General features: G+C 40.2%; 1 protein-coding gene across 3 annotated transcripts in view; it reads left to right on the forward strand.

Annotated features, from left to right (window-relative positions):
• The window catches only part of CPA6 (carboxypeptidase A6), a 349,273-nt gene that overhangs the window by 187,878 nt on the left and 148,325 nt on the right, over positions 1–13,070 (forward strand). The window lies entirely within an intron of this gene.

Raw genomic sequence — 13,070 nt, forward strand, 5'->3', positions numbered from 1 at the left:
TTATTCCCACTCATGTTTCAGCTTATCAGTGCAGGTGGTCTTACCTTTTCATGCCAGGCCACTATATAGGTTGCTGAGTGGCTTATGGAGTGGCCACCCTTCTATTCCAACCAATAGTCATTCTTATGTAAAGAACAAACTGTGCCTCCCCAGCAATTTCGGATCTCATTTAATATCTCCAGTACATGAATATGAAAGAGGCTTGAAAGGCAGCATTAAGTGTTCTGAGATTAGAGATCATTTAGTGGAACCACTATACACATTCCCTAAATTTCTCCAGCAACTCTGGCTCTTTGGGTATAAAGATGGAGAAGGTAAATTGAAGCATTGGTTTAAGGTTAGGGGTTTGGTGGTGAGGGTGCGACAGCATGCAGTTTTTTGGTGAGATTATTGTAAATGCTGACAACCACAGTGTCCAGTTTGGGTAAAGAAAGAGTGGGGGCTGAGGGAGCTGGAAGTCTGGAGAAAGTAGAGGGATCTAGGGCCTAGATATCTAAATGAGATTAAAACTCAGACTGGTGAAAGTGTGGTTACAAATTTTGTGTTTCAAGAGTGGGAAACTGAAATTTAAGATGTTGGAGGTGTTAGAAGCTATGGTTCTTAAAGTGGATGTCTGCCATGAGTGGAGATTTGGGTCATGAGAGTAGAGAAGGTGGAAGCTTTGGTGTCAATATGGACATTGATAGTTTCTAGGTGGTTGTCTGAAGGTGGGTACTGAGACTATAAAGAGGTGCCCCATCTCAGGGCATGAGGGAAAGTGACTGCAAGGTCAGTACAAGGCAGCAGTGAGTCCAGGCAGATGGTGATACATCCAAATAACATTATCTTTGGAGGAAGATGCTCTCCTTCTGCAAGAAAACTAAAGAGTAGTAGTATTGAAGCAACAGTGAGCAACAGGGAGAATGCCAAGCAGGAGAACTGTGAACGATTGGCTCTTCTCTCCCTTGAGATTTGAGCTCTTTTATATCCAGAGGTGAGAATTTGCTTTTGCCCTGGAAGGTTCTTCAAAAGCCATTTGGGTGTCAGGCAAAGAAATGAAAATCATGAGTCAATTGTAACAATATATGAGTGAAATTCTCTCTGAAAATTTAATTTCACCTTGGCAACAGCTGAGGAAGGGTTCACTTGTCACAGTGACCCTTGTTATCTAAGTATTTGCGGGAGGCATTCTCTAAAGTGGCACATGAGGAGCCTGATACTCTGAAAACTCCGTCAAAATGAAGATGACATTTCATTTCAAAGACTGGTCTCCTCTCCCTGAGAGGGTGTCTGAGGCAAACCTGCATTAGAAACCAAACCACATTTTTAGAGTAGACCCCCAGGTAGTTTGATCAATCCTAACTAATGATTTGTTCATCCTGTTTTCCCTTGGAAAACACTGATAGCAATTTGGCAAGTAACCACCATTGAATTTACAGTCCTAAAGGTCTTTTTTCAAAGCAGTTTTCTCCTTTGAAAACCAAAGAGAGTGGTATTTTTGTACAGGACTGTGGCTTCTTTACCCATTAGCCACTCTGTTTTTCTGTCTCTGGAGTTGTCTTGTGCTAGCCGTGTCCCTCATCAGCAGTGCAAGGTGCTTCCTTTGAACTATCTTGTCAGCAGTAAGGGAGGCCCTTAGCCTAATAGAGGACTGACTAAAGGACAGACTTCAAAGTGAGTGTCATTTTCAGAAATACGTACACTCTGCCAGATCTGTATGGGGTTTTTTAATCACATGCTGACAGAACATTCCTCATCATTTTTGTTTTTCTGTGTCCCATTATTCTTCCAGTCTTCCTCCTTTGAAGTGTTTACACACAGTCTGTACATCTGGGTTTTGAAGGGGATTCTGCAGTCATTTACAGCGTACCTAACAGAGCAAAACCCTCAGGGCGGGTGGGGAAAACCATGGCATTGTCCCAGATCTTCTCTCTAATTGTCTCTCACCTGCTCTCCATTATCCAATATATTTAATATGTTTTGGGGTCATGCTGATTTAGCTATGTCTCTAGCTTTAATTCATATGGCATGGCTGATCTGATCAAATGTTACATACTAAATGTTTAGAAGACCACACTGTGATTCTTAATTCATTTCTCAGTAAATATTTTTTGACACTGAGTCGACTAATTCTTTTGAAATTCTTCTAAAGGACAACATTACTCTTGTTTGCAATGATTGTTTTGATCATTGTTTAATTAGGATGGGCATAATGCCACACTATGGCTCATTTTACATTTAAAAATAGAATTGGTAATTTTACTAATTAAAATACATCAGCATCATACTTAATGTGTAAAATGAGCAGAATTAAGCCTTCTTACATTAGAAAATTCACTTTATGCAAGAATAGTACTTGAAAACAGACATATCCATTCTAATGGATAATGGGCATAATCATTTTACTGATATGGTGGTTATAAGAGCATTCTGTGCATTTAATTCAGCTCCATGCCGATCTTCTTAGGACCTTGAGAACTCATTTATGTAAGAGAAGAACTAAGCTTTATATAAGGGTATATTCTTGAGGCACAAGTAGGAAGCCTCAATTAAATAAACTAACATCTTAAATGCAGTCCTTTCTGTAAAGCATCAAAACACCCAAATAGCTTTAGTGCCCATTAACTAGCTTGCATCACAGTGGAAGCACAAGCTACCTGTCCCACTCCCCCAACAAAAAGCTTCGGGAGAGTAAAAGGAGAATAATAGGCAGAAAATAGAGAAATCTGGGTTTAACCACTATAGTTTTCAGCTAGCTTTACTTCTAGAGCCAGAGACGAATTGCATGGTTTTTTTTTTTTTTCTGTTTTCTACACCTACAATTTGTCTTGGCACCAAAATTATAAACTCTTCTGGGGGCAGTCGTGTCATTTTTTTCAACATTAAGCGCTTACCATGTAGCAGATGCTTTTCTGAGTACTGGAGGTACAGCTGTGAACAATTTAGGCAATGCCCCTGCCCTGGGACATTCAACACAAGTAATTTGAGCCAGTAAAACACTATAAAATGCTCCTCCATACTGAGAGCTTTGAAGAAGTGGCTCACCAATGAGTTCCCCAAACCCCAAAATACGAAATAGACTTCCACCCCAGGATGACTGCTTCAGTCATGGAAGGGGCAGTGGATAAATCATTCTAACTGTGCCCCCAGAGAATGCCGTGGAAATCAGTTCAAATTAGCACCAAAGACAGTCCTGAAAGCTATGGGCTAAATATTCAGAATTGCACCTTTAGAGGGAAGGTGTAGAAACAAGTTGGGAAGAAGTGGCCTTACTAAGGGACAGGAGTGAGATTTTAAGGCTGAGTCAGATCTCTTTGTACCCACTCCCTCTGAGCTCCACAGCCTGCCTTGTGTAATGCTAATCAAGAAACGGAACTCCATATAAAATGATTTCTTCTCCTTACCTGAAGCCTGAATGGACTAGTCTAGTAGGCTCCCCAGCTGAAGTATCTTAGTAAGAATGACTTCCCTGGGGCACCTGAGTGGCTCAGTCCGTTAAGCAGCTGACTTTGGCTCAGGTTATGATCTCACGGTTTGTGAGTTCCAGCCCTGCATCAGGTTCTCTGCTGACAGTGGGAAGTCTGCTTCAGATCCTCTCTCTCTCTCTCTCTCTCTCTCTCTCTCTCTCTCTCTCTCTGCCCCTCTCCTGCTTGCCCCCCATCTCAGAAATAAACATTAAATAAAAAAAGACCTCCCTGAAAGAATTTCAGAGCTATACTTTCCCATTTTCTATCCAAAAATTTTAGGGATAAAATTAATCGTAATAGCTAACCTCCCTTGAGTTCTTATTTGCCAGGCACTCTGGATTTTTTTTTTTTTTTATTTTACAAAATGATCTAATTTAATGCAAAAATCTTAAGTGTCAAATGCTACTAATAATTCCAGGATTACAAAGCTAGGAGGCAGCAGAGCAATGATCCAAATGCAACTCAGGAAGCTGGCTCCAGGCCTGTGTTCTCAGACAGCAGAGTTCATTTCCACGGGAGCAGTTGCTTAGTGCATATATTTTTACAGTTCCTGTTTTAACTAAAGAAAGCATTATTTCACATGCTGTTTAGCACTGGGTTTTAGTATTTTGTCACCTAATTTTTGACTCCATTCAGTTCTATAAACATTCATTGAGCAACTACTCTGTGCTCATCACAGTGTGGTTGCTGTGAGAATACAACATCTGCCCCAGAAGAACTTGCCACCGTGTGGGTAAAGCACAATGTATAGAGAGGAAAGAGCCATACCATTGCAATATATTACATCAGTTATAAGAAGGCATGATACCAACTGCACGTATAATTCATGAACACACGCAGAGTAAGGAGCTGCATTGAAAGTGGTGTTGGTCTAAGGACAATTTATCGGGAAGTTTTTGTACTCTCAAACATCAGCACTGGCAGTGGTGATTGGATCACACATCCTTTTCAGGCTGGAAAAAGCACGAATTTTGAACAAGTCCTGAGCAAAGTATAGGGCTTTGAGTGCTTGAGTGGAATGTGCAAGGAACAGAGACACGGAGAAGAAACAAGTACAGCAGGAGGAAAGAAGCTATAATAAGCCAAAAGGCGTAAGTCTATTGACGCGTTTCTACTAATGAGGTCAGAAGGGCCTAGGTGGGGAGAATTGGAACTTAAGGCTCTCCTTCATGGAACCACAGTGACTTTCAGTTTCCCTAATCAGTACTAACACGGTTCCCCTCTTTCTGCCAGACACTGCATCTCAGAGGAGTCTTTATCTTTCTAGCAACCACCTGGCATCTAATGGTTTTAAACCTGTAGAATTTACCGGAACAAATTCTCACTTGCTCACATCCTTTTCTTCCAACAGCCAGCCCACTACTCTCATCTGGATAATTGCTAACATCTTCCTAACTGCTCCACCTTTTTCAGGGTCACTCTGAACCAATCTCAATCCCTCTACACAACACAGACTACCTTCTCTTTTTTTTTTTTTGTTTTTTTTTTTTTTATTTATTTATTTTTAATATATGAAATTTACTGTCAAATTGGTTTCCATACAACACCCAGTGCTCATCCCAAAAGGTGCCCTCCTCAATACCCATCACCCACCCTGCCCTCCCTCTCACCCCCCATCAACCCTCAGTTTGTTCTCAGTTTTTAACAGTCTCTTATGCTTTGGCTCTCTCCCACTCTAACCTCTTTTTTTTTTTTTTTCCTTCCCCTCCCCCATGGGTTTCTGTTACGTTTCTCAGGATCCACATAAGAGTGAAACCATATGGTACACAGACTACCTTCTCTAATGCATGGTTCACATCGTCATTGTCCACATCTTTGTTATCATCATTGCAAGCACTGCCGTGTGGCAGGAACTATGCTAAACCCTTTACATACATAACTACATTAATTTTCAAACACACAAACATCAGCTTTATTCTTATTTTACAGATGAAGAAACTGGGGCTCACACAGTCAAGAGTCACATTATTAAAAACAAAATCAGCATTTGAATCCTGGTCTAACTCTAGTGCCTGTCTTAGCAACTTTTCTACATCCTACTTCCCTGTTCAAAAACTTAGTTTGTAAGGCGGTGGAGAAGTACTAAATGTGTTTGAACACACTGCTTTTTTTTACATAAAAAAGTTTCCTTCTTGGGGCATCTAAGTGGCTCAGCCAATTAAGTATCAGACTTTGGCTCAGGTCACGATCTCTTGGTTCATGAGTTCCAGCCCTCCATCAGGTGAGCCCGGCTTCTCTCTTTCTCCCTCTCTTTCCTTCTCTGCCCCTCACTCGCATATGTGCTCGCTCGCTCTCTCAAAAAAAAAAGTTTCCATCTAGACCTCTCTACCTATCTAAATTCTCCCCAAATTCCATCTCCTCCATGAAGACTTTTCTAAGCATAAAATATACTCAATACCTCTATGCCCAACCAGATGGTGGTAACATCTGCTTTGAAAAGAAAAGCAGAATAGTACAAGTGAGAGTATGTTTTTCTAATTGCTTCTTTTATTTTGAAACAATCTTAAATTTACAGAAAACTTGGAAGTATAGTACAAAGGGTCTTTTCCCTGAACTATTTGAAAGTAAGTTGCTCCATTACACTGAACACTTTAGAGTGTACTTCCTCCAAACAAGGACATTCTTTCTAACAGGACCCTCGTGATCAGAAATTAACACCGGTACCTTTCCACCATCGAAACTTCAGACCTCACTCAACTTGTTTTCCCCCAATAAATAACATTCTGCATAGTAAAAGCACTTGGGACCGAATCACATGACTGGATTTAGTTTCCCTCAGTCTGAAATCAGGCTTTCTTTGACCCTCACAACCTTGATACTTTTGAAGATTCCAGGCCAGTTATTATGTAGAGAGTTTCTCAGTTTGGGTTTGCCTGATGTTTCCTCATGAGTAGAATATGGTTGTGCTGCTTTGGCAGAATATCAGAGAAGGCTACTGTGTTCTCCATGTTTCTATCCCGGCTGGTTCGAGTTTCAGTGTGTTCCTTGGCTGATGATGGGTCACTGTGATTACCTGATTGATTGAGAAGGTGTCTGCCAGACTTCTTCACTCTTTTCTCGTTAAGTACTTTTGTAGGGAGGCACTTTATAATGTCCCATTTCTCATAAAACTTTTATTTGTCAATCTACATATTTACATTAATAGAAATTAATGGCTTATTTTTATTCAATAGATTGAATCTATTATCATGCTATCATATTAAATTGATGCTAAATTTGTCCTATATTCGGCCAGGGGGAGCCCCTTTAAGTTGGCTTCTCTGCCTTTTGACATGTTCCATTCATTTTTTTGAGCTACTTTCTTTCTGGCACAAAAGGAAGTTATCAACTGATGATGTATTTTTCCTTGCCCCAGCCTTGGAATTAGCCATTTCTCAAAAAGTCCTGGTTCCTCTTATTGGGAAATATGGCATTTAGAAGCCAAGGTCTGGGTACCAGGTGAGCTCACTAATACCAGAGCTAGGAAACACATGTGCATAAACATATGTATACATTCTGATATTTACATGAATATTTATTTTTGTATCTACTTAAATTGAAAACTGTAGGTTTATATTAACACCTATTTTAATTTTATTCTGTTTTTATTTTGTCCTTTTCCTTGTTTATATGCCCCTTTGGCACTGAGAAACCGGACTCCCATTACTTGAAATACATTTACTTATTTGACCAATCCCTAGTATGTAACCCATTCCCACCACTCACCTGCTTTTACAAACACATATCCCAAATGCCCTCCTCACTCTATTTGGACCCTAATACCCTAGCCAAGCCACCACCGAACATGTGGAAATCCTCCTTAATGTCCTGAAGACACCCTCATGACCCTGCCCAGGTTCTGAATTTTCACACCCCATGCCCAAACAAGGACTCCTACCTTGCTTTGCCCAACCTTGTGACTTTAGCGATGAATTGTCCAGGAAGGGAAAGGAATAGGAGAAAGAGGAAAAGAAAGCAAGCATATACTTTGAAGTAAAATAAATCTTTTAGCGCTTATTGCCACTTAAGAGCCTCATGAACTCTGATGAGCTACTTTCTCTGAGCTCTTTTTCCTAAGAAGGCACATGGCATAGTCTAAAAAAAAAAAAAAAAAAAAAAAAAAAAAAAAAAAAGACTGGATTTAGTTAGACCTGGGTTTGAAACTTGGGTCTGCCACTCTCTTAGTCTATTTGGGCTGCTAGAGCAAAACCCCACAGACTAGGTAACTTGTAAACAGAAGACATTTATTTCTTACAGTTCTGGAGACTGGGAGTCCAGGATCAGGGTGCCAGCATGGTCACATTCTGATTAAGGGCCTCTTCTAAGTTGCAGATTGCCAACTTCTTACTGTGTCCTCACTTGGTGGAAAGGGTCTAAAGAGCTTTCTTGGACCTCTTACATAAAGGCACTAATCCCATTCCTGAGTGCTCCACCCTCATGGTCTTACCATCTCCCAAAGGTCAAATACAGTCACATTGGGTGTTACTATTCCAACCTGTATATTTGGGACAGAGTTACAAACATTCATACCATAGCCGCCACTGACTAGTCCTTTGACCTTGGGTAAATCACTGGCACTCATTTATAAAAATGAGGGTTGTTGTGGGGATAAAGTGTGATCATGTATACAAAGCACCTGTCACTGGTAGAAATTTGTTGCTATTGTTGTCTGTAATGGAGATACCAAGGTCTCTGTCCTAGGATTTTGGGAGGACTCGTGATAAGAGATGTGAAGTGCTGACATGTAATAAATGCTTACATATAATAGCTGTTATGTGCCACAAAGGAGATGTAAGTAATGTATCTGCCTTGTAGTTATTTTTGCACATACATTTTCTCAATTAGGTTGTAATTTTTTGAAAGCAGGAATCTTATTCTCATTTTGTATCCTTGGCAATGCCTAGTGGATTTCTTGGTATGTGTTTTTTCACTAAACAGAGAGCTTTAAATCACCAAGATTAAAATTTAGGAGTTTTGTTCTACAGTAATTTGTAGTAATTATACATCTGAGGGTATTGTAGAGACATCAAAAGTGTTAAAAATTAGATAGTTAAATTTAAGATGAATTACAATAAGAATTGAAAGAGGAGATTTAGAAACTGTCTATTAGGTCAACTATATAGAATCTTCCATATTTGCATGTTTACAATGTGGTTTCAAATAATCAAGGTTTGATGCAGCAAATTAATTTTTTTAAGCTTATTTATTTATTTATTTTTGAGAGAATCCCAAGCAGGCTCAGCACTGAGCCTGACGTGGTGCTTGAACTCACGAACCATGAGATCATGACCTGAGCAGAAACCAAGAGTCAGACCCTTAACCGACTGAGCCCCCCAGATGTCTCAATAATTATTTGCTTTGAACATGGGTGGAGAAATATTTTTACTTGTAATGTCTGGGTGAACAAGGGTCTAGGACTGAGCAGAGGGTAGCATAAAAGCACGGAATCACAAAACAGGTGGTTAAAGGGGATCTAGAAGGAAAATGGAAGATGCCCTAGCAGTCCATTTCCTGGCCTAAGGATCTGGTGTGAGATGGTCACTTAGGATGTCAACACTCAAGTGAAAAAGTCAGAAACAGCTCAAAAGTTGGCAAAACTCCACTTCCTCCAGTTCCACCCTTTCTCCTCCATGTGAGCCTCTTCTTATAAAAGAGAATGAGCAGTGATTCTAGAGCCCCTTACCCCTGAGCCTCTTCTCTTCACCATTTAACAATATAGTTTATTACATGATACAAAGGCTTTCCCAGGGTGCCTGGGGGCTCAGTTGGTTAAGCTTCTGACTCTTGGTTTGGGTTTAGGTCATGATCTTATGTTGATGAGATCAAGCCCCACATTGGGCTCTGTGCACTGACAGCACAGAACCTGTCTGGGTTCATTCTCATTCTCTCTCTCTCTCTCTCCCCCTCCCCCTCCCTCCCTCTCTCTCTCCCCCCCTCTCTCTCTCCCCCTCCCTCCCTCTCTCTCTCTCTCTCCCTCCCTCCCTCCCTCCCTCCCTCTGCCTCTCCCTGGCTGGCACACACGCGTGCTTTCTCTCTCTCTCTCTCTCTCTCTCTCTCTCTCTCTCTCTGTAAATAAATAAATAAAATTTTTAAAAAGCCTTTTACTTTCCACAGGCGCCATTGTTCTGTACCCCCTAGGAAGATCAAAGGCCTTACAGAGTACTGTCAACTAATCTACTTCTGAAAGCTTTGTATTTCTTCCTAACACATACCTATACTAGAGGGTAGGAAGTCTGAGAAATCCAAGTTTGAGAAAGTGTAGCTTTGTCCTACTGAGAGAGACTGTAAATCAGATGAGCAATACTAAATGCCATAAATGATGGAGCCTAGCAAGCACTGTCAAACAAGCATTTCTTTCATAATTAGAGTGTCCTCTCCATCTCGCTGTGCAATGGTTTAGAACCAGAGTCCTGCCAAAAGTACATCTGGGAAACCAAGGATATTTTTTGGTCCAGATCATCAGCAATAGAAAGTCCTAGTATAGAATCATGTGTTTTTGATACTACATATTTCCCATTTTGTCTCTTTCTCTAAATGACTCAAAGCATGATGTCTGTGGTTGTAAGCTGTGATGTAAAAGGTATTTATACTGAGTTTTGTCAAGGCCTTAGAAATCTAAACAGAATAAATAAGTAAGCTTGCCTGTATTTCCACACTTGGAAAATTTGAATAGACTTAGGATATTGACAGTGAAGAAAGTCAATTCCACTGTTCCTATAAAATGACAGTGACAGAACATGAGCAGAAATCTGAAGACAATTTAGAAATCTAAATCTTATACTTCAGAAGGGCATGATTGTAGGGTATTGTGGCCATGGAGCAGTGGGGGTTTTGTGGTCAGGCTGGTAACATCATCCTGAGATTGAATTTACAGATGAGACTCGCCTAGTTAATTTCTTCTACCCAGTTACTTATGTGTGTTTGGTTGGGGGGGGGTGGGGGGAGATAAATACTCTCAGTGGAAGAAGTAGAAGACTTGAATAATCAGTTGGGAAATCACTTCCTGCATGATGAGATAAATTTTTTTTATCAATCTTAAGTCACATGTATATAAACATTAAATGGTTTAGAAAAATATGATTGATGGTACAGCTCTGGTACAACAAGACTGTGCCAACATATAGGGGCAAAAAGAAATTTCAGCTGACTCTTAATGAAACATAATTCTCAGGGTGTCCTGGTGGCTCAGTTGGTTGAGCATCCAACTTCAAGTCAGGTCATAGTCTCACAGTTCGTGAGTTCAAGCCCCATATCAGCTGGCTGCTGTCAGTGCAGAGGCTGCTTTGAATCCTCTGTCCCCCTCTCTCTCAGCCCCCTCCCTGCTCATGCTGTCTCTCTCAAAAATAAACATTTTTCAAAAATGAACCACAATTCTCAAAAAGTATAATATAGTAAATCAGGCCCAAACATTGATTTCATGACACTGTAACAGTCAACCCTCGGATGCAAGGGGGCCTCAGATATATTTTGAAAAGCAAGGGAGTCCATGTTAGTACAGTAAAGCTTGTTGGGTCACTATAATTTGACAGGGCTTCATTAAAGTTGTTTCAATTTCATTGACTTGGACTTGGCATTAAAATTTTGCTTGCTTGACAATATTGTACCTTTTTCCTTTTGAGCCAGTGTTCAAGGCATGTTTACAGACCCTTTTAGGCTCATGATGGGAGTGTGACCAATTGGGATGAACAGCTGTAAGCATACAAGACTTGTGATGTGTGTTGCTAGGATCAAACACATTGTAGAACAGTTTGCAACAGCTCTTTTTTGCTCTGACAAGGTCTTGCATTAAACTATGCTTAACCCCCCTGCTGCTGATCTTTTTCTAAGATGACTTACCATAGCACATGAGTGGTCCACCCTATGAAGATAGTTGACCATTTGCTCAGAGTAGGCACAGAAGAATAAAAATGTTATATTTAGGTCTTTGAGCTTCTGGGTTCCTTTGAAGGATAAGGGTAATCAATTTGAATTGATTTACATATTTTAGTACCAAAAGCTAAATTTACTTTTTATTCAGTAGATACTTAAAGAGGTAGGGTAAACAATATGAGAGAGAAAAAAAATGAATACTCTTATGAGCTTATCTTCTAGACATGGAGAAGAAAATAGATAAATGAAGACGTAAACTAGTTATAGACTGTGGTAAATGCTGTGAAAGAAATAAATAGGATTAAATAGAATGGGATTCTTTTAAAGTTCAGGAAGGTCCTCCTCAAGAAGGTGATAAGGTTATAACTTGTCATACAAAGGTCTGAAGAGAGAACATTCTAGGCAATGATCATTGTAAGTGCAAAGGCAGATTTGCCTATCTGAGCTTAGGTGTTTGGACAGGAATAAAGCTAGTCTGGCTAGAATATAGAGTAAATGGAAGGGAGAAGCAGTAAGATAGATCTGAGAGTCACAGCACTGGGAAAGTTCATACAGGACCTTGAGGAAAGGATGAAAATTTGGACTTTTGTTTTGAGGTCGGTAGAAGCCATTAAGAGTTTATAAAAGATATGAGGTGGTCTAAAGAAGAGCCAATTAGCACATGTTTTGTATGTTACATGTATTATATACTGCATTCTTACAATAAAGTAAGCTATAAGAAAGACCATGTTATTCATAAGAGAAAATACATTTACAGTACTGTAGTCTTTTTATAAAACACACACAAGTAGACCCATGCAGTTCCAACTGTGTTGTTCAAGGGTCAAGTGTATCAGACTTGAGAAGTTTGCAGAAAGGCTCCCAAGAAAAGGCACTCCTTGGCTGATACTGGTACCCTAGGAGCTTTGAGCAGCCACCCTGCAGAGCTGAGATCAAATCTCTGAGGATGGAGGGATTTGCTGCCAGATGGTGCTGGTCATTCTGAAGTTTCACAATGACACTGTTTCTGATAGGGTAGGAAAAACTGCAGAGTGAATCCGACTACTATTGGAAACAACAGATACATAAGGGGCAGCAACTACATTTGTAAGGAGTAAAATGGGAGCTGCACGCATTACTTCCGCTCATACCCTGTTGGTCTAATAAGCATAATAAACTGGTTTAAGAATAAATATGAGTAATTCTTAGCATGCAACTCATGGTGAGAGCAGAGATGCAAAGATCCTTTGTAGAGAATAACCTACAGGCTTGAAGCATCCAACAAGTCTTGGGCTCTAGTCGCTTCCTTTCCAGAGAACATGGAGACTGCCCATTAATCTGGCAATTGGTTAACTGCAGTACAATCAAGTTTGTTCAGGACACTCTGACTTCTGGAGGTGCTCAAGCTTCACTATTTGTCCCTATCTCCAAAAGCAAAGAATCCTTTTATGATCCAGAGATAAAATGTAGCCCTCAAAGAGTTACAAACTTAAGGGGACAGATAAAGAACCATAAATGGGACTTAACGGGATTTAAAGCTCTTTTGAATTATCCTGTCTTTCCCCATGCTTGCAGGGTCTGGCAGGAATGGGTAAGGACATACAGAGAAAGGTGGCTCAGCTTCAGGCCTTAGCAGGAAAAGAGCCTTATTCTCCTTCCATAGTCCAAGTGGTAATCTCAAGTACCAGGATCAGATATGGTCCTATGACAAAGAGCCTGAGCAACCGATCATTGGCCTCGTTTTTGTCTGGGTTTTGTGAAAATGGAAACAAAAGGAGTTGAACATTCAAAAATGGC

Source organism: Panthera uncia, chromosome F2 (assembly GCF_023721935.1).
Source record: "Panthera uncia isolate 11264 chromosome F2, Puncia_PCG_1.0, whole genome shotgun sequence".
NCBI classification, from domain to species: domain Eukaryota; kingdom Metazoa; phylum Chordata; class Mammalia; order Carnivora; family Felidae; genus Panthera; species Panthera uncia.